Genomic DNA, 21,301 nt, shown 5'->3' on the forward strand with positions numbered 1-21,301 from the left:
TGAAAGGATTATGAAGGTTTTAGACATGCATTTGTGGCTCACTGAACTGTATTATCTACAACATACAAGACTTGGTATATATTTACTTATTTTTATTTTTTATTTTTTATTTATCTTATTATTTATTTATTTATTTTTATTTTAACTTCTCAATATACATTGTACTTGATTTTTGTGACCCTTTATCCATTCCTCTTCCCTCCTCCCCCACACATCATATCTGTTCACTTGTCTTAACAAGTTCAAGGAATTGTTGTGATTGTTGCGTCTTCTACCCACCCACTCCCCCATTAATATATATTTAAATTATTGAAAATAAAGTACAGTGTGTTTTATTTTTCTTCATGGTGCTTTCAGACAGACGTCAGAATCTTCTCTTCTCCCTGTAGTAACTTATGTACTTCTAGCTGAGGACTTCTCAACTGGATACTACTGCAGAGGTATTACAATGCCTTGATCTGGCTTCTGAAATGCTGAGATGAGATTTTATTTTCTGGAAAAATCTTTTATGTACCCCAGGTGCTGTCTCAGCACTCCAAGAACCTGTTTCTGTCTGGGACACTTGGTATGTGTAAATTTAACCCTGATGCAGTTCTGGAGACTGGGAACTCCAAGATCAAGGTGCCAGCAAGGTAGGTTTCATGCTGAGGTCTCTTCGCTTGGCTTGTGGGTGGCTGACTTCTTGCTCTGTGCTCACATGGCCTTTCCGCAGTGCATGTCCATGGAGAGAGCCGTTGCCAAATTTCCTATTAGGAAGTTGTAGGAATTCCCAACCCCATCAGCCATGTATGAGAGTAAAGGCTTTTGGCCAAGATGATGATACAGAAAAAAAATAATCAAGAAGATACATGTTTGCTAAAGGCTCACCCCACGCCAGCTGTGTTTATTTGTTGAACTCTATCGCCATGTTCCTTGGACCAAACACTGACAGTCCTTAGACTCAGTTTATTTAGTGCCTCTTACAACACCCTGGAACTCTGACCCAAGTTTTATGTGGGAAGGGGATTTCTGGTAAATACGGTTTCCAGTTTGGAAACTCAACCCAAGCATTTTCCTCATCCTAATGTGGACCACCTCTGTGGTTTTGACTGCTGGGAATTAGTCAAAATGGGATGCTAGCTGACTTGGAGCTGAGAACTTAAGTGCTTATAAGAAATAAAAGACATGGTTTGGGGTGAAAAAGTCATGTTCCAAGGTATAAAGGAAAAACCAATAACCACTCAAGGGTTTGGAGTTTTATTCTGACCTGCTCTGATAATATCACTATGGCAATGGTCTCCATAAACAGTTGCAAAATAGCACTATGAAAAGGAACAGGCAGGTTCCACCCAGGCGATCTGGAGTTATTTTAAGGATCAAGGCAATGTCATCTGGGGTAAATGTGGAATGCAAAATCTGTTCTTTTAATAATCATCTTTTGTGAGGCTGAACAACGGCCTGGCAAATCTCGTTTGTGCTGGAAGAGGCACAGACCCAGTGTCTTCAGGGCCGAGGAGAAAGCACAGCCAAAAGGATGGAAATGATGGTTAATAACAGATGCTGGGATTATTCTTCTCACACCCTTGGCCTCTGAGATTCTGCTGAGCCTGGAGTGGAGTCCAAGGGTGGAACAAGGGTGATGTTCTCGGGAAGGGTTGGCCTGGTTGAGAGGCTGGGATCGGGACCCCAGGGAACTGAGCTTGGTTGTCTGCCCCTGACCTGGATTCCTGGGCCAGCAGCAGTGGAGGGAAACATCTTCAAGGCCACATTCTGTCTCTGGGGCATCTCCATCTGCCACTCCTATTCTCATGCTATTTTCTTTGAACTCCTGACACAGCAATCCCCAGTCCAAAAAGCAGAACTGGCTATTTTTTGCACCCCCCCAAAAAAAATAAATCAAGCGATACACTTGCTGAATTCCTTGCTGACCCTGTGACATGTCCTCTTTGCACTTAACCCCTTGCTTTTCCCTACATTCTCTTTGTTCCCTTCTCTTCTAGACTGCTAAATTGCAAGCACCACCATCGTCTCTAGCAAAGACGCTAAGGGGAAGGGGTTATACTGAGGCCACGGAGGCTGGCACGGTGCCTGTGACACAGAAGTTTCTCCATAAGTGCCAACTGATAAGAACTGAATCCAAAATCCCATGCCTACCCAAAAATGGACATTTCTCCAGCAGGTCTGACACAGAGGCTATCTGGTCATTCATTCATTCAATAAATATTTATTGAGCACCTCCTAGGAACCAGAACTTTTGCTAGGGACTGGAGCTACAAGGACGCACAGATCCCAGAGCCTGTCCTTATGGAGATCACATTCTTGTAGACCCTAATGTCTGAGTGGTGAGCACAACTTCCATCTCATTACAGAGCCTTCCTGACCACTGAACATAAAATCACACTCCCCCTTTATCCTGTTTTATTTTTTTCCCCAGCACTTATCAACACAGGTAATATTATATACTTCTCTGCTTGTCATTTACCTGTCTGTCTTCAATGCAATAATGTATCGCCTTTGGGGGTGTTTTGTCTATGGTGCTCATGGCTGACTCCCTAGCGCCTAGAACTGTGCCTAGCCCACAGCAGGTATGTCTTAGCCTGGGCTGCTGTAACAAAACACTATAAACTGAGTAGCTTATAAACAGTAGAAATTTACTTCTCACAGTTCTGGAGGCTGGGAAGTTGAAGATCAAGGTGCTGGAAGGTTTGGTGTCTGGTGAGGGCCCTATTCCTAGTTCATAGACAGCACCTTCTTGCTGTGTCCTCGCAAGGCAGAAGGGGTTAGCTAGCTCTCTGTGGTCTCCTTTATAAGGACACTAATCCCAATCATGAAGTCTCCACCCTCAGGACCTAATCACTTCCCCAAATCCCCTCCTTGTAATACTATCACCTTGGGGGTTGATTTTAACATACAGTACTTGCTTCTGCACCACATGTGCTAAAATTGGAATGATGCAGAGATTAGCATGGCACCTGCACAAGGATAACGTTCAAATTTGTGAAGTGTTCCACATTTAAAAATAAAGACTTCAACATATGAATTTGGGGGGGGACACAAACATTCAGATCACAGCAAGGTGCTCAACAAATGTATGTCAAATAAATTTTTGCAATAAACTCTGTGATCCTCTGGGAGAACTTTCTAGCAGAAATCTCCGGGGAATGAGCTGAGAACTCCAGAGGGTCATAACAACAAATTACAACCATCCAGGGCTTTACAGTTTACAAAGTGGGAGGTGCACTGGGATGTGCACGGACCTTCACCCCTCAGAGCCCTGGTTTCCTCCTTGTGAATTGGAAATAATGACATCTACCTGTAGGGACTGTTGTAATGATCAGATGATGTGATGCCTGTGAATTCCCCCTGCGGGACCTGGCACATAGTAGGTGCTCCCTGCCTGGGGATGAACACTATTGTTTATTACTTGCTTCCTAATTCTGTGTGGACATTATTATTATCGTGGCCATTTAACTGACAAGGAAAACAAGGCTCACAGAGGGTTAATAATTTACCCATAGTAGCTCAGGCAGGACTATAACCCCCCATGGGGGTTGGAATTCCAAATACAGGGCCTTATCTGCCACCCCACAGCTGCCCACTCTGGAGGGAAAACACACAAGTGCCTCCTGATTCTTCCTCCGCCCTCACTCTGAGGTTCTTCCTTTTCAGTCTGTCTTACCACCCAACATTGTGGGCCAACAGCAGCCCTGGGGAGAAGTAAGCCCAAGGCAGGATTGCGCATTTAGTTAGTAGATAAAGGATAAGTCCCCTCCCACCCATCTCCCCAGCCTGTTCTGCAGCTTTCTTAGTGGCCCCCCAGGTTTCTTACAGCCCCCACTTCTCTAACGTCTTAGGGACCCTCAGCCTGCCAGCGGCTGAGCTGACATGATTCTGGTCCAATCAGATGCGATGGACCATGAGAGTCATTAACATAAACAGATCAGGAAATTTCTCACAATTGTGAGGTCTTCAAAACTCTGACTAGCCTATAAAGACTACCAGTAAGTGAACTTCCTAAAAATAATTATAATTTTTTAAAAAACTGTAATAGTGTTAGTTGTAATTCATTGAGCATCTCTTTGGTGCTGGGCAATGTGGGAGGCAATTTACAAATGTCCAGTCCAGACAATAACCAGAAAGACAGATATTATTATTCCCATTTTGTAGAAGAAAATGTTGAGGCTCAGGAAAATGAATGGTCTTGTCGGAGATCATATGGCTACTAAGTGGTGAAGTCCCACGATTTAAACCCAGGTCTGTTCGCCTTCAAAGCGAAAGCTCCTTCTGCCACACACATATATGCAGGTGAGGGTGGTAGGGGTAGAAGTTTTATGCACTAGGATCCCAGCATCACTTTGAAGAAAATAGGAAAATCCTAAAAAACACAAAAATAGAGGAATAATTATGTGAATTATTATAGTAAATGTAGTCAGTAGTTTTGCAGTTACTGAAAATGGTACAAAGAATATGATGACCGAAAGTCCTTATGATAAATGAAAAATGTAGAATACAGAATGTATGCCCATGGAGATTACCATTTATATATACGCATGTGAAATATAAACATGCTTGTGCAAAAGGCAGAAAGGAAATATATAAATGTGATCTTAACTGTGTGGTGGGATTTGGAAGGATTTTCCCCCCTCTAGTTACTAACCTTTCTGTAATGCAGTTAAATTACTTTTGCAATTTACAGATTAAAAAGGGTTTTTAAGACACTCTTCCTAGAAGTCCTGTAGCTTTGCACATCAACAAGCAGGTATTGTTTTAAATTGCTAACTAGATACGTGACTTCCCTTTAACACCTGCTCTAACCCTGGAGACCCACCTGCTTCTGAGTCATGGCACTTCCCGCCCAAGCAAACGCTGGATATTTTCTTACCCACTTCTGTGTCTGTCTGCTAATGCCATGCTCCAGTCTAGAGCTGCTCTGCCTGGCGATACAGCAGTCATCGCCATGTGTGAATATTTAAATTTAAATTAATTTAAATAAATAAATAATTCTGTTCCTTAATCACACTGGTCATACTCCAAGTGCTCAATAGCCACATGCAGCTAGTGGTTACCATAGTGAACAACACAGATATAAAATATTTCTATCATAGCAGAAGGTCTATGAGGCAGCACTGATCTAGCATCTAGGCTGAAGACAATTTCTAGAACTCTAGCTAGACAAAAGATTCCCCAGCCACTTGTAATCAATGGATTGACTGGACAATAACTTTTTCATCCTGAGATTTTCCTCTCTCATCCCATCTCTACTCTCTGGAAAGCTCAAGGTTCAAGGGAAATTAAGGACGGTGCCTCCCCATCAAAAGGTGGATCTCCCAGTTATGGCTATTTAAAATACTTTACGGAGTGGAGATTAATCGGGCAGGGTGGAAGAATGAGTAAAGTAAATTAGAGTACTGTGTCTTATTATGAATGTTATCAACAGAAGCCACTTATTGATGTGAACTATGTGCCAAGCACTGTATATATTTGATTTCAGTTAATCCTCATGACCCTGCAAGGTAGATTTTATGTCATTGCACACTAAGAAGAAGACACTGAGGCTCAAAGAAGTAAAGAAACTTGCCCAACTTCATGAGCCAGAATCCATACCTTCAGACACCAAAGCTCGTGTTCTTTGTATTATAATAACAGGCCACATGGGGGATTCTGAATCTCATGGAAGAATTCTGATTGGACCTGCTCGAGTAACAAGCCAACTCTTGGGACCAGTCACACCGGATAGAAAGATTGGCTACCGTGATTGGTCCACCACTGTACTGGTAGGGACAGGCTCCATTAGAACCACCTAAGATCAGGGAAAGGCAATTGGCAAATAAAAAGGATAGGACAGACAGAAACAACTGCTACTCATTGCTTTAACTCCATCCGTATAATTCCCATTGGGCCTACCCATGTACTGACCTCATTCGTTTTCCAAATTATCTCAAGATGAACAATAATGACAATTATTACCATCTTTTATTATTAAGAGCCTAGGTGATGTAGCATATGCTTTTTATGTGCATTATTGTTGACGTTCGCACTTGTTTTCTTGCTTTGGGTAGAAACAGCAGATCTTGTTTCCTGGACACTCAGTCCTGAACTTCTTAGGTTCTCTGTAGCCTGTTTCCAACAACTGGCCCACCTCCTGCACTAAGCTCTAGACTAATTCAAGTCATGCATGTATGAAACATTAAATCTTTTGCCCTGAAGCCTATGCTTTCTCTTTGGGAGTTAAATGAATGAGACATTCACACGCAGGATTACTCACTAGGTTGGGCGCCAAGTGGCCAGTCTAAAAGTGGACTTAGTCTACACAGTCCAGCCTAGGGACTGGACAGTTGATCAGAGGCTCAACTGGATGCCCTGCAGAGGGCCCCGGAGAGCTGAGAGGTCTGTGTTTCAATGATCAGGGGAGAAGGAGGAATGTTCTTGGGCCATGGCTTCTCCTTGGATTGAATCCAGCCTATATGAGAGCCGCTTGGGGCCCAAGTTGTCTGAGTAAACACTGATGCCTTGACGAGTTTCCAAAATTGGGAACAGAAAAACTGTTTGGTTTGAACAGACTGTGCTCTGTAAACCACCACTTGTATATCACCAGGGTCCTGTGTAAATATTTTAAATACAGATGGAGAGAACACAACTTTTTTTTGAAATCCCATCACTTCATTGCTAGACTTATAATGAATTATGTGTTGTCTCTATTTGTTGTTACACTTAAAATGAATTATGTGCTATTTCTATTTATTGGGAGGTCCAATTCTCTATTTTGATTATAAGCTTCTCAGATGTGTCTCTATTGACTGTTGGGGTTTGGAGAAAGGCCAACAAATAACATGCCACTTTTTCCTGCTTGAATTTTGCACAAAATATAGGGGAGACACAGGAATTGAGTAGGTAGAGCTGAAATCTTCAGTTTATTACCAATAAAGCTGATTATGGAGAAGTTGGCTTTAGGCATATGACAAAGGAGTTTCTAATTCCTCACCCTAGAATTAGGCAGACTTAGCCACCTTAGTGTCTTGAGACAGCACTAGACTGGGGTAGACCCATGCCTCAGGGGTAGAGCCTCCCCCTGTAGGACTTAAGGCATGGAGGAGCTGAAGAGAATGTGTTGCCAAAGAGAAGAAAGGAAGAAAGGCTCTAAGTTGAGCATGCCCAGTTACTTCTCCCAAACCTATCAATCAGATAGTTACTCTTCCTCCCATGGGAAACAATAAGAGAGCCGACCAAGAGCAGCTAAGATGGTACGGTGGTGGACCTCCTGCCAGAGACTTGAAGCCAGAGAAAAGGAGTTTCACCACCTACAGACACCTCGAAGAATGAAGCAAAGTGAGGGTCTGGTCAAGGACCCCCAGACACAGCCTCGTGGCAAAGAACATGGTCATTGCTTGAATCAGAAAGAAGAACTTGGGCCGGCCTGTGGCTCACTTGGGAGAGTGCGGTGCTGATAACACCAAGGCCACGGGTTCGGATCCCATATAGGGATGGCCAGTTCGCTCACTGGCTGAGTGTGGTGCTGACAACACCAAGTCTAGGGTTAAGATCCCCTTACTGGTCATCTTTTAAAAAAAAAAAAAAAGAAAGAAGAACTTGATCTTGAAAACCAAGTTTACCTTCAGGCACAGTTTCAACACTGGTAATACTTAGGCCACTTAGGAGGTAGAAAAACTGAGACTCAAGAGTATTGCTCCCAGATCCAGTCACCAAAATCGACATCATCTGCCTTTGCCAAGAACACTCTCCACTCCCTTCTCAACAACACCTCCCTTCTTGACTGGGGCAGACAAGGCCTGTTCCTAAAAGAGCTGTGCCTCAGGTAGAAATTAGCGTTGTGAATTTCAAACCTGATCCTTTATGTGTTTCCTCTCTTGGTTATGTAACAGGATGGGTTTCTCTTGGCCCTATCCCCACTCTGTTCCTTCCCACTCCCAACCTTGGAAGGAGGTGAGAGGGTAGATCTTTTAACATAATAATGCCCCGAAGATCTACAAGAACTTATTGATATTAAGATAGAAATAGGTCTCTCAGGGGCTGGCTGGTTAGCTCAGTTGGTTAGAACATGGTGCTGATAACACCAAAGTCTAGGGTTCAATCCGTATGCTGGCCAGCTGACAAAAAAGGAAAGAAATATGACTCTTTAGCCTCCATCACAAAGGGTTCTGGCTGGATGAAGCCAGAGGCCCTGGAGAGACAGCAGAGGGGTAGAAACTGAAAGGGAGGTAAAGTGGAAGGAAGGTCATACCCACGTGGAGAGCACAGGAATAGTAAAGATGTTTTATACCATCCTCTTGACTTTGAGGACATTTGTGACTGGCTGGCTGTAATAAGATGAGGGACTTCCTGGAGTGGACTCTGCCTGCTTGCCCTTCCACAGTCACTGGGAGAAAAGGCAGGGTTTTCCTTAAATAGCCTCACCATCCTCAATGTCTGGTGGCCTCTCTACCAAATTCCTTTCTCTGCATTGATTACTGTCTTGGTCCATTTGGGCTGCTATAACAGAATACTGTAGACTGGACAGCTTATAAACAAGACATTGATTTCTCACAGCTCCAGATGCTGAGAAGTCCAAGAACAAAGTGCCAACATATTTAATATCTAGTGAGGGCCTGCTTTCTGGTTCATAGATGGTGCCTTACCGTGTCCTCACAAGGCGCAGTGGCTCAGAGGTTTCTCTGGGGCCTCTTTTATAAGGGCACTAATCCCATTCATGAGGACTCCATCCCCATGACCTGATCACCTCCCAAAGGACCCACCTCCAAATACCACCACCTTGGGGGTGAGAATTTCAACTCATAAATTTTAGGGGGACACAAACATTGTCTATAGCAATGATCAAGCCTTGTCCATTCTTTCTCTCTGGATCTTTCTCTCGGCTCCCTCCTCATTTCTATTTTCTCTGCTTCTGGTCATCACTTCTTGACTGGACTAATGGAAAAACTTTTTCCTAGCCCTCCTGCCTTTATCACCCTCTGCCGGTACCTACTGTTCATTTCCTGCCAGAGTGATCTTTCTGAAAAAAGCAGATCTGATCTGCTCAAGGCTCTCTGCTACCCGAAAGCCTTTGCTCATTCTCTGTTTCCTATAAAACAAAGTCCAAGATCCGAGATCCTCATACAAACTTGCAACTTGTCTTCCGCTATTATTGTTCATACAGCCTATACACTGAGACAAGCGTAGCCAAGCAAGGATGGAATGTTGAATTGGAAGGAGCTAAATTGAGGGTAAACTGGACAAACGGACCAGTTTTGCAGGAAATTGGTGGGAAGGAGAAATCATTTGGTATTTCTAATATTTACTGGTCTTCCTAAATGGCCAGCCAGAGGGGAATGGCAAAGTGATTTATGGAACCCCTGCTTATGATATGTTATACACCCTTTAAAAATTACATTTATAGTTCAAAAAAATAGAGTAATATGTGTACTAAAAGAATTCATAGTACACTCATATGATAATTTATTATCGAGCTATCTAAAAATCCCCCTGATTTTGAAGAGTATTTAATGGGATTGTAAAATGCTCAACATATATGTTAAAGTGAAAAAAAGTAGAATAAATTTTTTGTTATACTATGATTTCCACGAAGAGAAAAAGACTAGAATGCATTACAAAAATGCATTAATGTGTGTGGGATTATAGGAGACTTATTCATTCCTTACACTTTTCTGTATTTTTAAAAATGTTCTAGAATAAGCATGTATTACTTTTATGATCAGAAAAAAATAACAATGTTTATAAGTTTTGTAATAATATGAGGAAATGCAGTTTGTTATAATGTTAAATTTAAAAAGTAGAAGACAAAATTGTACAGAGTGAATCAATTGTATTAAATTTTTTTTTTTTTTTTGAAAAGGTGGGAAGGAAATACACCCAAATGTTAACAGTAGTTGTCTTGGGGTATTTTTTATAATATATACAAGTATGCAAGTATTATTTGAATTATAGGAGAGAACCAATAGGATAGAGAGTGTATGTGCACATATATGTATATATATGTATATATGGAGATAGAGAGATTATAAGAAATTGGTGCATGCAATTATGGAGGCTGGTAAGTCCCAAATCTGCAGTGTGGGCTGGCAGGCTGTAGACCCAGGACAGCCAGTGGTGCGGTTGCAGGCCAAAGGCAGTCTTCTGAAGAATTCCCCCTTGCTCATGGAGGCTGGTCTTTTTGTTCTATTCAGGTCTTCAACTGACTGGATGAGGCCCACCCACAATACGGAAAGCCGTTTGCTTACTCAAAGATTTAAATGTTAATCTCATCCAAAAACACTCTCCAAGTTGACACATAAAATTAACCATTACAGCAGCACCAATGGTAAAATATTCTTGTCAAAAAAATAAAAACTAACTGAATTTATCAATCTTCTAGATTTAATGATCAGGTTATGGGAACAACAGGGGACAGAGAAACATGTCAAAAGACACCATGAGGATGAGATTAGCCAACCCAGTACAAGATAAATGAACTGGTGTAAAAATATAGGGGAATGGTGATAGATGAAAACTGCCTTAAGAGGTCTATCAGCCAAATGTGATGCATGGACCTTGTTTGGATCTTGATTTGAATGAACCATCTGTAAAGAGAGATTTACAAGAGAATCAGGAAAATGTGAACACTAACTAGATGGTAGTTGATATTAGGAGTTTTTTTCATATGTTAATGGTATTGGAGTTCTATTTTCTAAAACAGGAGGCCTTGTCTTTTAGAAATACATAGTGAGGCATTTACAAATAGGATTTTAGGCATTTACAAATAGAAGGATCTCCATTAGCACATTGGACAGAAATATAGATGAAATGAGGCCTTCCATATATTAATAACTATTGGTTCTGGGGGATGGAAACATGGGGGATCATTATGTTATTATCTCTACTTTTGTGTATGTTTAAAATCTTCTATTAAAATGTCACCACTTCTTCCAGCCAAAAGGATGACAACTTGCTGTTGCATGCCTGTTTTAGGTCATAGAAATTCTGTATTCTGAAATTCACCCTTCCCTATAAAGGAGAATAATCAGTGAGATTCTCCTGGCTTAAACAACTGTAAATCTAGAACAGCACTCTGCAATACAAGCCACATATGTAATCTACAATTTTCTAGGCCACATTAATGAAAGTAAAAAGAAACAGATGAAGTCAATGTTAACAATTTTACTTAAACTAGTATATTGAAAATATTATCATTTCAGCATATAATCAATATAAAAAGTTATTGAGATATTTTACATTTTCTTCCTCCTAAGTCTTCAAAATCCAGTATGTATTTTATGCTTACAGCACATCCCAGTTTGGCCTAGCCACATTCCAAGTCTCCGTAGCCACCATACTGGACAGCACAGGGCTACAGGTTGGGGGATGGGGACTCTGGAAACTCCATTAAGTGGGATTTTCCCTGTCCTCCTTCATGTTTTGTCTAGTTCTGAGGGTGTCTTCTTGGCTGCAGGAGAACTTCTCATAGAAACCAGAACAATGTGCTTCTAGTTTACATTCAACAGGACCGAGAACCTGGCAAACTCTTCTAGTGACTCATTGACCCACGCTGGCCTAGAAGTGATGTTACATATATATATTACATATATATGTAATATACATATAATCCTGGAAAATGCACAACCTGTTGACTTTATTTTATTCATAGAACTGATTCACTGTAGGCCAATTCTCAGCTCTCTTCTGCCATGTATTCTCCCATCACATTGTGGAGGTTAAGCTCAGAGGTTCTAAGTCAGGTAAACCTGGGGTACACTCCTAACCCTACCACTTGCTAGCTGTGGGACCAGGACAAGGTACTTGCAAATAAAAATATCGACTAATACTTATTGATTTATTGAGCATTTTCATTTATGGCAGGCACTGTGCTAAGCATTTCACATGTACCCTTCACTTCACCCTCATTATCACTGTATAAAATATAGTCTACCATTTCTCCCCATATTACAGGGAAGGAAAGTGAGTCACAGAGAGGTAAAGCAACCTGGCCAAGGTCACATGGTCAGAAAGTGGGGGAATCAGGACTCACCCCCCAGTAGGGCTGACATCTCCATTAGTACAGTGAGAACAGTGCCTAGCACCTACAATACTTTTAGGGACCCCCCAAATTGTTTTGTTTTAATTTATTATAAAATCAGATATAAAAAATAATATATGCACATAATGATTATCACATAATGATAATGATAATAGTAAATTCAGTCTGGATTAGATTCAACTTTATTCCAACATAGTCATAAAGTATGTTTAAGTTTTTTGTTTTTTATGGAGGCAAGATTGCCTAGGGCCCATGAAATCAGAACTCCAGGACCTCTAAATCCAGGCCCCCCATCTTAAACCGCTATGGTTTACCAACTCTATGAACCTCAGTTAGCCCACTTTAAGGCTGGATATCTGTGTAGACTCAGACAAGTTGTGCTCTCTGTGCCTTGCATTCCTCTTCTGTAAAAATGGGAATAATAAATAGTATTGGCTTGTCTATGACTCAGGGATGCTGGGGAAATGTGCACAACAGCCTAGCAGCATGCCCGATGCTCAGGAAGGCCTCCACAACGATTAGCTGCATCTGACTGCATTCCTCATGGCGGCAGCAGGGCCTGGAGCTTCTCTGAGAGAGCCAGCTGTCTGACAGCCTCGGTGTAGCAACACTTCATCAGGCACACCAGGAATTCCACAGCATCTTCACAGCAGCCTCCGGGGAGATTTTGATGTGTTCTTCAACCAACCAGGGGAGATCCATGCTTATAAAAGCTTCCAGGCCTCAGCAATCATTTCCCCCTTCCCATACCCCTCCCCAGTCCCTTGGGCCGTTTTCCATCTTAGCTCCGTTTCTGCAGGAAGCAGTACAGAAAGGACTCCGTTTTAAGCAAGAGCAGAAGAAAGAGCACGGACTTGGAATTCTCAGGAACTGGCTATGCAGCCCAGCTCTGCCAAAAACAACCTTGGACAAGTCACTCAACCTCTGAGCCTCAGAGCCCCCAGCTGGATAACAGGAATACATCATTAAAATAATAACAATAATTGTTACCATTATTACTGTAATGTAGTCTATAAGCATATGACCTTTGAGTTCAGAGCCCTGCTATGGTCTGAATGTTTGTGTCCCTCATTTCCCAAATTCATGTGTTGAAATCCTAACCCCCATGTGATGATATTAGGAGGTAGGGCATTTGAGAGGTTATAGGTCATGAGGGTGGAACCCTCATGAAAGGGATCAGTGGCCCTTATAAAAGCGTCCTGAAAAAGGCCTCTTGCCCCTTCCATCCCGTGAAGACATGGGGAGAAGACACCATCTGTGAGTGAGAAAGTGAGCCCTCATCAGACACTGAATCTGCCAAATCATGATCTTGGACTTCCCAGCCTCCAGAACTGTGAGAAATAAATGTTGTTTATAAGCCACCCAGTGTGTGGTATTTTGTTAATAGCAGCCAATCAGACTAAGACAGGTTCAAATCATAGATTCTGCCCTTTGAAACTACATAATCTTCCCTTTCTAAGTCTCATTTGTAAAATGAGGAATAATAATAGTACCCACCTCAAAGTGTTGTTGGGAGGATTAAATGAGATGATTAAATATAAAACTCTTTGCAGTGTTAGGCACACAGTAAGCGCTCTATAAAAGTAAGCAATTATTGTTTTATTTATAATAGTGCTTTCTCATGAGTCCTATAGCACGTAGCATGGTTTCCCAACTGCACACAGTAGATACTCAATGAGTGACTGTTGAATAAATAGATGAATGAATGGATGGATGAATTAGTGAATGAATCTTGCCATTACTCTCAACCTAGAGCACTTTTCTTCATGCCAAATCCCCATTGACTTATAGCAGCAGGAGTTTTAGCAGCCTCAAGACTTTCAAATTTCTTATTTCTTATTGACTTGATAAGGTGGTCTAAAATACATCCACAACTCCTCGACAACTTTGATGCTCCCTTCAAAATATCAACCTTAATTCCCTTCCCCTTGACTGGGAGCTGAATTTAGTAACTCACTTCTAAAATATAGAATAGAGTAGAAGTGACAGTGTGCAACTTTCAAGACTAGGTCACAAAGGACCTTGAGGCTTCCATCTTGGCCTCTCTCTTGGGTTGCCTGCTCTGGGAGAGACAGCTGATGTGTCATGAGAGTGCTCAAGCTGCTCTATGGAGGGGTCATGTCATGAGGAACTGAGGCCTCCTGCCAACAGCCAATGCATGAGCCATTCTGGAGGCAGGTGCCCCAGTCAAGACTTCAGATGACTGCAGCCCCAGCCAACAACTTGACTGAAAACTCATAGGAGACACTGAATAAGAAACACCAAGGTGAGCCACTCCCAATTTCCTGACCTACAGAAAATGTGAGATAAATAAATGTTGTTTTAAGCTGCTGTGTCTGGGGATAATTTGTTACACATGAATAGATAGCTAATACACTTTTTATGAGTCTTCTTAATAAAAGGTTGAACAAATGCTTTTCTAACAATACCTGGCTCATGGAGACTTCTGACTTTTCATTTTCCATATTGTCTTAGCATTATTTAGAAAGCCTGAATTCCACATTTACTAGTGATGGTACTATTACTAGACCATGCCTGCTAACTAATTAAGGACGCCTGCCCCCGTAAGATCTCAGGTGGGCTGCATTCTAACATCTGTTGTACACCAGACCTCAGTGGAATCGGCACCACTGGATCCCTGGCTGGGAAGAGTCAGGCTCAGTAACAAGCAGCCTTCCATACAGTAAGCAGCTCATATTTGGAAGCATCATGTTGTCTATTTCAGGAGTGTGCATCTCAGAGAGAATATTTCCTTACTGACAGCTCCCATGCTGTTTTAATAGCGGCTAATCTTTTCACCTTATTTGGTGGCAACTTTGGAATCCTTTTCCTGGCTAGCCAATTCTCAGCACTAACTGGAGAGAACTCTCCTAGGCCTTTGCTTCTGAGGAAACTCTGCCTGATGTGGAAAAGAAAGCCTGGAAAGTGTGTCCATGCCTGATGAGCTTGAGGGCTCAGGGCTGATAAAGACAAGCCAGCTAGCTCTTCATATCTCACAATGAGGATGTTAGCAATCAGGCTATCCTGAGGGTATGGTGTTGTGGCCAAGGCCATCAAGTTTAACAGTCTTTCCCTGAGCACCTGCTATGTGCCAGTCACTGTAGCCAAGGCCAGGAAACAAATATGAGTAAACGAGGTCTTTGCTCTCAAGGAATTTATGGTCTAGTTGGGGAAGACAGGCAAACCAATCAATAACTACAATTCAGAGCAGTAAGTAGAGGTTTATGAGACCAGTGCTCTAACCCCTGAGCTACGGAGCAATAAGCAGAGGTTTAGAGGTTTACTGACACACCAGGTGAACTGAGAGCACGGTGCAGGCCAGAGCAAGGGAGGGTTCCTGACTCTTGGAGGCAGTGTTTCCTGAGCTAATTGTGGGGCAAGAGTAGAAGGAACCACACGAGAGAGTCTGGGGAAGCTTTTCTAGACAGAGGGAAGAGCATAAGCCAAGCCTCATCATTAAGGCAGAAATACAAAGTACTGAGTGAGGCTGGAGTTTGTTAAGTGTGAGGGAGATGGGAGGGGGCTGGAAGTGTAGCTTAAGAAGAAGTGTCTTAGCCCATTTTCTGTTGCTATAACATAATACCACTGACTAGGTAATTTATTAAGAAAATAAGTTTATTTATCTCATGATTCTGGAGGCTGGGAAGTCCAAGAGCATGACACCAGCATCTGGCAAGGGCCTTGTTGCTGCATTATTACATGATGGAGGGCACACATGTCAAAAAGGCAAGAGCGAGAGAGCCAGAGAGAGCTCGTTTTTGTAACAAACCCAGTCCCATGATGGTGAACCCACTCCCATGATAACAACATCAATCCATTCATGTGGGCAGAAGGATTAAGTTGCCAACACATGAACTTTTGGGGGACACATTCAAACCATAGCAAGTAGGCAGAGTCCAGGTGGAGGAGAGTCTTGGACATCATCTTGGACATGATGAGCAGTCACTGAAGGTTTTCAAGCAAAAAAGGGACATGACCAAGTCTGGGTTTTAGGATGTTCACTCAGGCAAATCTGTGGAGGGAGGATTTGAAGACTGGAGGCCGAGAGGCCAGTGAGGAGGCTGCCGTCATTTGTCCAGCCAAGTTTGATGAAGGTCCGGAAGAGGCCTTGGGGATGGAGAAGATGGGACAAATTCAGGGCATACTGAGGAGGTAGAACCAGCCACGAGCCAAGTACAGGGAGGAGTAAATCCGGGTTGTTGACTTTGAAGGCTAGAGCCAGGATTCTTCTGAGTTCTCAGTCGTAACTTCTGAGGGCTGGTGGGATCTCATTTATCCTCCTCCAATCCATCTTAGGGTCTAGTTGAAACAATAACTGCCAAATTGGCCTTGATATTTGAAGGAAGATCTCATAAACCCACACCCCATTTGTAGCAAGGATCCCAAGGCAAGGGTTGAGTGCAGATTTCTTGCTGACTCCACAATCTGTCCATTTCTCTCCATATGCACTTGCCCTCAATCAGGTCTCAGCCACCATCTTCTCTTGCCTGGACTATGGCAGTAGCTGCCTACCTGGTCTACTTTTTTCTACCCATTTCTATTCTTAACCCCTAAATCCAGGCCCCACATGGCAGCCACAGTGATCCTTTAAAAATGCAAATTGGATAATGCCACTCCACTGCTTTAAAGCCCTTGAAATATCTTCATCACTCTTAAAAGTCATCCTCCTTTCCTGGCCTACCAGACCCAAGTGTCTGCCCTCCACATACCCCTCCAACCTCCTCTCCTGGGTGCCCCACTGGCTCACCATGTCCCAGGCACTAGCTTTCCACTGTTGCCCAAATACATCAAACTCTTTCCTGTGCAGAGCCATCCATTCACTCAACACATATTTATCAAGCACCTACTATGTGCCACACATTGCTCTTGGTGCTGAAGATACAGCAAAGAACAAAGTGCACACAAATCCCTGCCCTTGGGAAACTTATATTTTAGTAAAGAAAGACAGGCTGCAAACAAGACAAGTAAATAAATATAGTATGTCAGATGGGAATCAGTACTAAGGAAAAAGAAATAAGGTTAGAGAGGGGACAGCAGTGTTGTGGAATGGGTTTGCAATTTTCAGCATGGTACAGGGAAGTTCTCGATGAGAAGGTGACATTTGAAACTCAAAGGAGGTGAGGGAATGAGCCATGGAAATACATGAGAGAAGAGTATTTCTGGCAAAGGGGATAGCAAGTGCAAAGGCCCTGAGGCTGGGGTGTGTTTGTGTGTCCAAAGAATAGTAAGGAGGCCAGAGGAGATGCAGGGGAGGAAGAGGTGAGACTAGAGAGGTAGCAGGGATCCCAATTAGGGGAGCCTGATAAGCCAGAACAGGAACTTTGGTATCTGCAGAAAACTCTACCAGAATATTCCTTGCTGGTCTTCATCCACATGGCTGCTCTTTCCCAATCATTCAGGTCTCAGAGGGACATTCCCTGACTACCTTTATACTTCACTATCATACTCACTCTTTTATTTATAATAAGTAGCAAGATATACAATTGCTTGATCTATTTCTACTCATCCCTTTATTATAACACAAGCTCCACTAAGGGTAGGAGCCCTGTCTTTTTGACCATTGTAAACCCACTTAGCAGACTTAGCTTAGCTGACCATCCAGCACTCAGTAAGTGCTCAATAGTTTGCTGAATGAATGAAAGAAGCAGGGAGATTCTATAATTTTTATTCCTAGTTTGAATCCTGTGGAGTATGGAGAAGTATGTTTTGATGTTGAAGGAACATCTCCAGAAAACTTGTGGCCATTGGCCTAGAAGTAAGGGGGGTTACCTAAAAGGATTTTGAGGCAGGGAGAGAGAGAGAGAGAGAGAGAAAGGAGAAAAATCAAAAACATGCCACATTTATTAAAGACATTGGGTGTATTAAGTATACCTCAATAAGGCTGTTAAAAAATAAAGACTTGGGAATTAGAATGATCTTAAACTTCTAAATTATAACATTAAAAGATAGAGGGCAAAAGAATAATATCTTCAGTATACCGAGTGAAATATAGTGCTAACATAGAATTCTATTCCTAGACAATCTATCAATCAGATGTATAGTAGAATAAACATAATTTCGGGCATGCAAACTCTCAAACATTTTACGTCCTGTGCACTTTCTCTCAGGAAGTGATTGGTGATGGGAGGATGTGCTCCATCCTTATGGGGGCGGAAACACAAGAAAAAGACAAGTATGCAGGAAACAGTGGTTCCAATCCAGGAGAAAGGCAAGGGAACCTCCCAAGTCGATGGCAGAAGGAAGACTCAGGATGACAGCTGCACAGAACACTTAGTCTGGATAGGTACAGGGGCGGAGGGCTCCAGGACTGAGACCACCCAGAAAACAGGGAAATTCAGACATTGTCTCTCACACCCATGCAGCCAGGACTGTCCACAGTTGGCAGGGCCCAGTGCAAAATAGAAATGAAGAGGCAAGGCCTCTTGTTAAGAGATTACTAAGCACTGCAGGGTAGAAGAGCAGATCACTGAAGCAAGTACGGACGCTTCTGAGAGTGGGGCCCCGTGGGACTGCACAAGTCACACACCCAGGAAGCCGGCCTCTGTGTAACCATGTGGAAAATGGCCATGATCACTGTTCTTATCTGCAAGCTAAGAGAAATGACTCTAGTTGACTTAAGGAGAAAGAGAATTTATTAAAAGGATAGTAGGTGGCCCACAAAATCCCAAGAGGGTTGAAGAACTTCATTTATGGCTACCCGACTAGAACCATTGCCTCCAACCAAGTTGTTAACTGGTATGGTGTGGCTGACACAGCTGCCACCACCCGTACCACTGAAGCCTGCCTGCTGACACTGCGGAGTCTCTGGGCAAAGGATGTTGCCACTCACTTGACTGCTGCCCCACTGCAACTTCTTCCACCACAAAAGATCTTTGCATGTCCTACTTCTCCAGTCCTTAGTTGTTGATTCAAAGTCTGGGATGTGTGCATTTGATGGGTGGAGCCCAAGCCAAATGCCCATGCCCTAGCAGCAAGAGGCTGGAAAAGTGAGCATCTAGAATTTTCTGCTTCTATGGTAGGGATTCTGCTTCTCATGAGTCTCATAAAGAGGAATTCCCCAAATACAAGAAGGGTTTAAGAGCTGGGCAACCAGGAAGAATAAGTGTCCACTATAGACGTATGGAAAGAATTGGTGATGTGTACGTTAAAAAAAAAAAAAAGCAAACCCAAACCACTAAGCAAATGTAAAAAAAAAAAATGAATGCAGATAAAAGTAAAACAAAAAGCTGTTTAAGAAAGGAAACATAAACATAGTATACCATCTGGCTCATCAGTGTTCTGCGTTTGCATATTCTGAATAACGTAAAAACTAAATAGTCAAACATTTGGTACTTATCACATTGTGCAGATGGAAAGGGGACAATCAGAGCTGTTGATGATTTAAGAATGCTAAAACCTCATCTGCCACAACAGGAAGTTAATAGATAATGCCTAAAATTGATAAATAAAAAGTTAGAAGTAAAACTACATTTAGAAATACAGACAAAGTGCCAAAAGAAGCTGGTAAAACATTGAAAGTGGCCCTTTGGGGAACAAGACTGGAGACTGAGGAGAGGTGAGGTAGGGGGACTGTTATTTTGGTGGTTGGTTGTTTTTGCCTCTTGGTGCTTGTTTAGATCAGGCTATATTATGCCATGCTGCAGTAACAAACTAATCCTGAACATCTCAGGGGCTTAAGACAATAACGTGTTTTTCCTCATTCGTGCAGAGTCCAGTGTGAGGTGTGAAGTCCTCTTCAATCTTATCGTCCTATTATTTGGAACAAGGTCATTGCAAAACTAAGAGAAAGCTGGAGAATGGTGTGGGATCTCCTGAAGGGCCAGGACTGGGAATGGCTTTCATTGCTTCCACCCCATTCCACTGCCTGGGACTCAGTCACCGGGGCCAACATAACTCTATGAGAGCTGGGAAAAGTGGTCTTCCCAGGAAGACACATGGCATTATTTTGCTACAACACCATTTACATTTTTAAAAAATTAATAGACTTTATTATTTACAGTAGTTTTAGGTTTGTGGGAAAAAATGAGCAGAAAGTACAGAGTTCGTATATATCCCCGCTCCCCCTACCCCTAACACAATACCCTTTATTTTTAATATCTTGCATTTGTGTGGTATATTTGTTACAACTTATGAACCAATACTGATACATTGCTATTAACCAAAGTCCATAGTTCACTACAGGGTTCACTCTTTATGTTGTACAGTTCTACGTGTTTTAACAAATGCATAATGTTACAGTGGACACAGGATAGTTTCCCCACCCTGAATATCCCCTATGCTCCACCTTTACATCCCTGCCCCCACTACATTCCTTGAACCCCTGACAACCACTGATTTTTTACTGTCTTCATAGTTTTGCCTTTTCCAGATGCCATATAGTTGGAATCATACAGTAATTGTTTTCAGAATGGTTTTTTTCACTTAGCAATGTGCATTTAAGTTTCCTCCGTGTCTTTTTGTAGTTTAATTGCTTGTTTCTTTTTATCATTGAATTAATATTCCATTGAATGGAAGTTCATCTATTCACTTGTTGAAGGACATCTTGGTTGCTTCCAAATTTTGGCAATTGTGAATAAAGCTGCTATAAACATTCATGTGCAGGTTTTTGCATGGACATGTTTTCAATTTCATCTGAGTAAATACCTAACAGTGTGATTGCTGGATTGTATGTAAGACTATGTTTAGCTTTGTAAGAAAGTGCCAAACTGTCTTCCAAACTGGCTGTGCCATTTTTCACTCCCACCAGCGATGAACAAGAGCCCCTGCTGTTCCACATCCTTAGTAGCATTATCAGTGTTTTGGATTTTAGCTGTTTTAAGAGGTGTGTGGTGGTATCTCATTGTTGTTTTGATTTGCAATTCCCTAATGACACATAAGGTTGAACATCTTTTTATATGCTTATTTGCCATATATCTTCTTTGGTGAGGTGTCTATTCAGATTTTTTACCCACTTTTTAATTTGGTTGCTTGCTTTCTTATTGTTGAGTTTTAAGAGTCTGTATGTTTTGGATATAAGTCCTTTATCAGTTATGTGCTTTGAAAATATTTTCTTCCAGCTTGTGGCTTATATTTTCATTCTCTTAACAGTGTCATCCACAGAAAAGAAGTTTTTAGTTTTATCAAAGATCATCTTATCAATTCTTTATTTTCATGGTTTGTGTTTTTAGTGTTTCATCTGAAAACTCATTGCCAAATTCAAGGTCACCTAGATTTTCTCATGTGTTATCTTCTAGTAGTTTTATAGTTTTGTGTTTTACATAGGTTTATGATCCATTTTTAATTAATTTTTGTAAAAGA

The 21,301-nt window shown here is 42.0% G+C and overlaps 1 non-coding gene across 1 annotated transcript; it reads left to right on the plus strand.

Moving 5' to 3' along the window:
- Positions 1 to 2,892: 2,892 nt before the first annotated feature.
- LOC134385332 (U6 spliceosomal RNA) lies at positions 2,893 to 2,996 on the plus strand. Its single transcript, XR_010024323.1, has one exon. It is a non-coding gene; the product is annotated as a U6 spliceosomal RNA (small nuclear RNA).
- Positions 2,997 to 21,301: the final 18,305 nt, after the last annotated feature.

This window comes from Cynocephalus volans, chromosome 8 (assembly GCF_027409185.1).
Source record: "Cynocephalus volans isolate mCynVol1 chromosome 8, mCynVol1.pri, whole genome shotgun sequence".
Taxonomy (NCBI): Eukaryota; Metazoa; Chordata; class Mammalia; order Dermoptera; family Cynocephalidae; genus Cynocephalus; species Cynocephalus volans.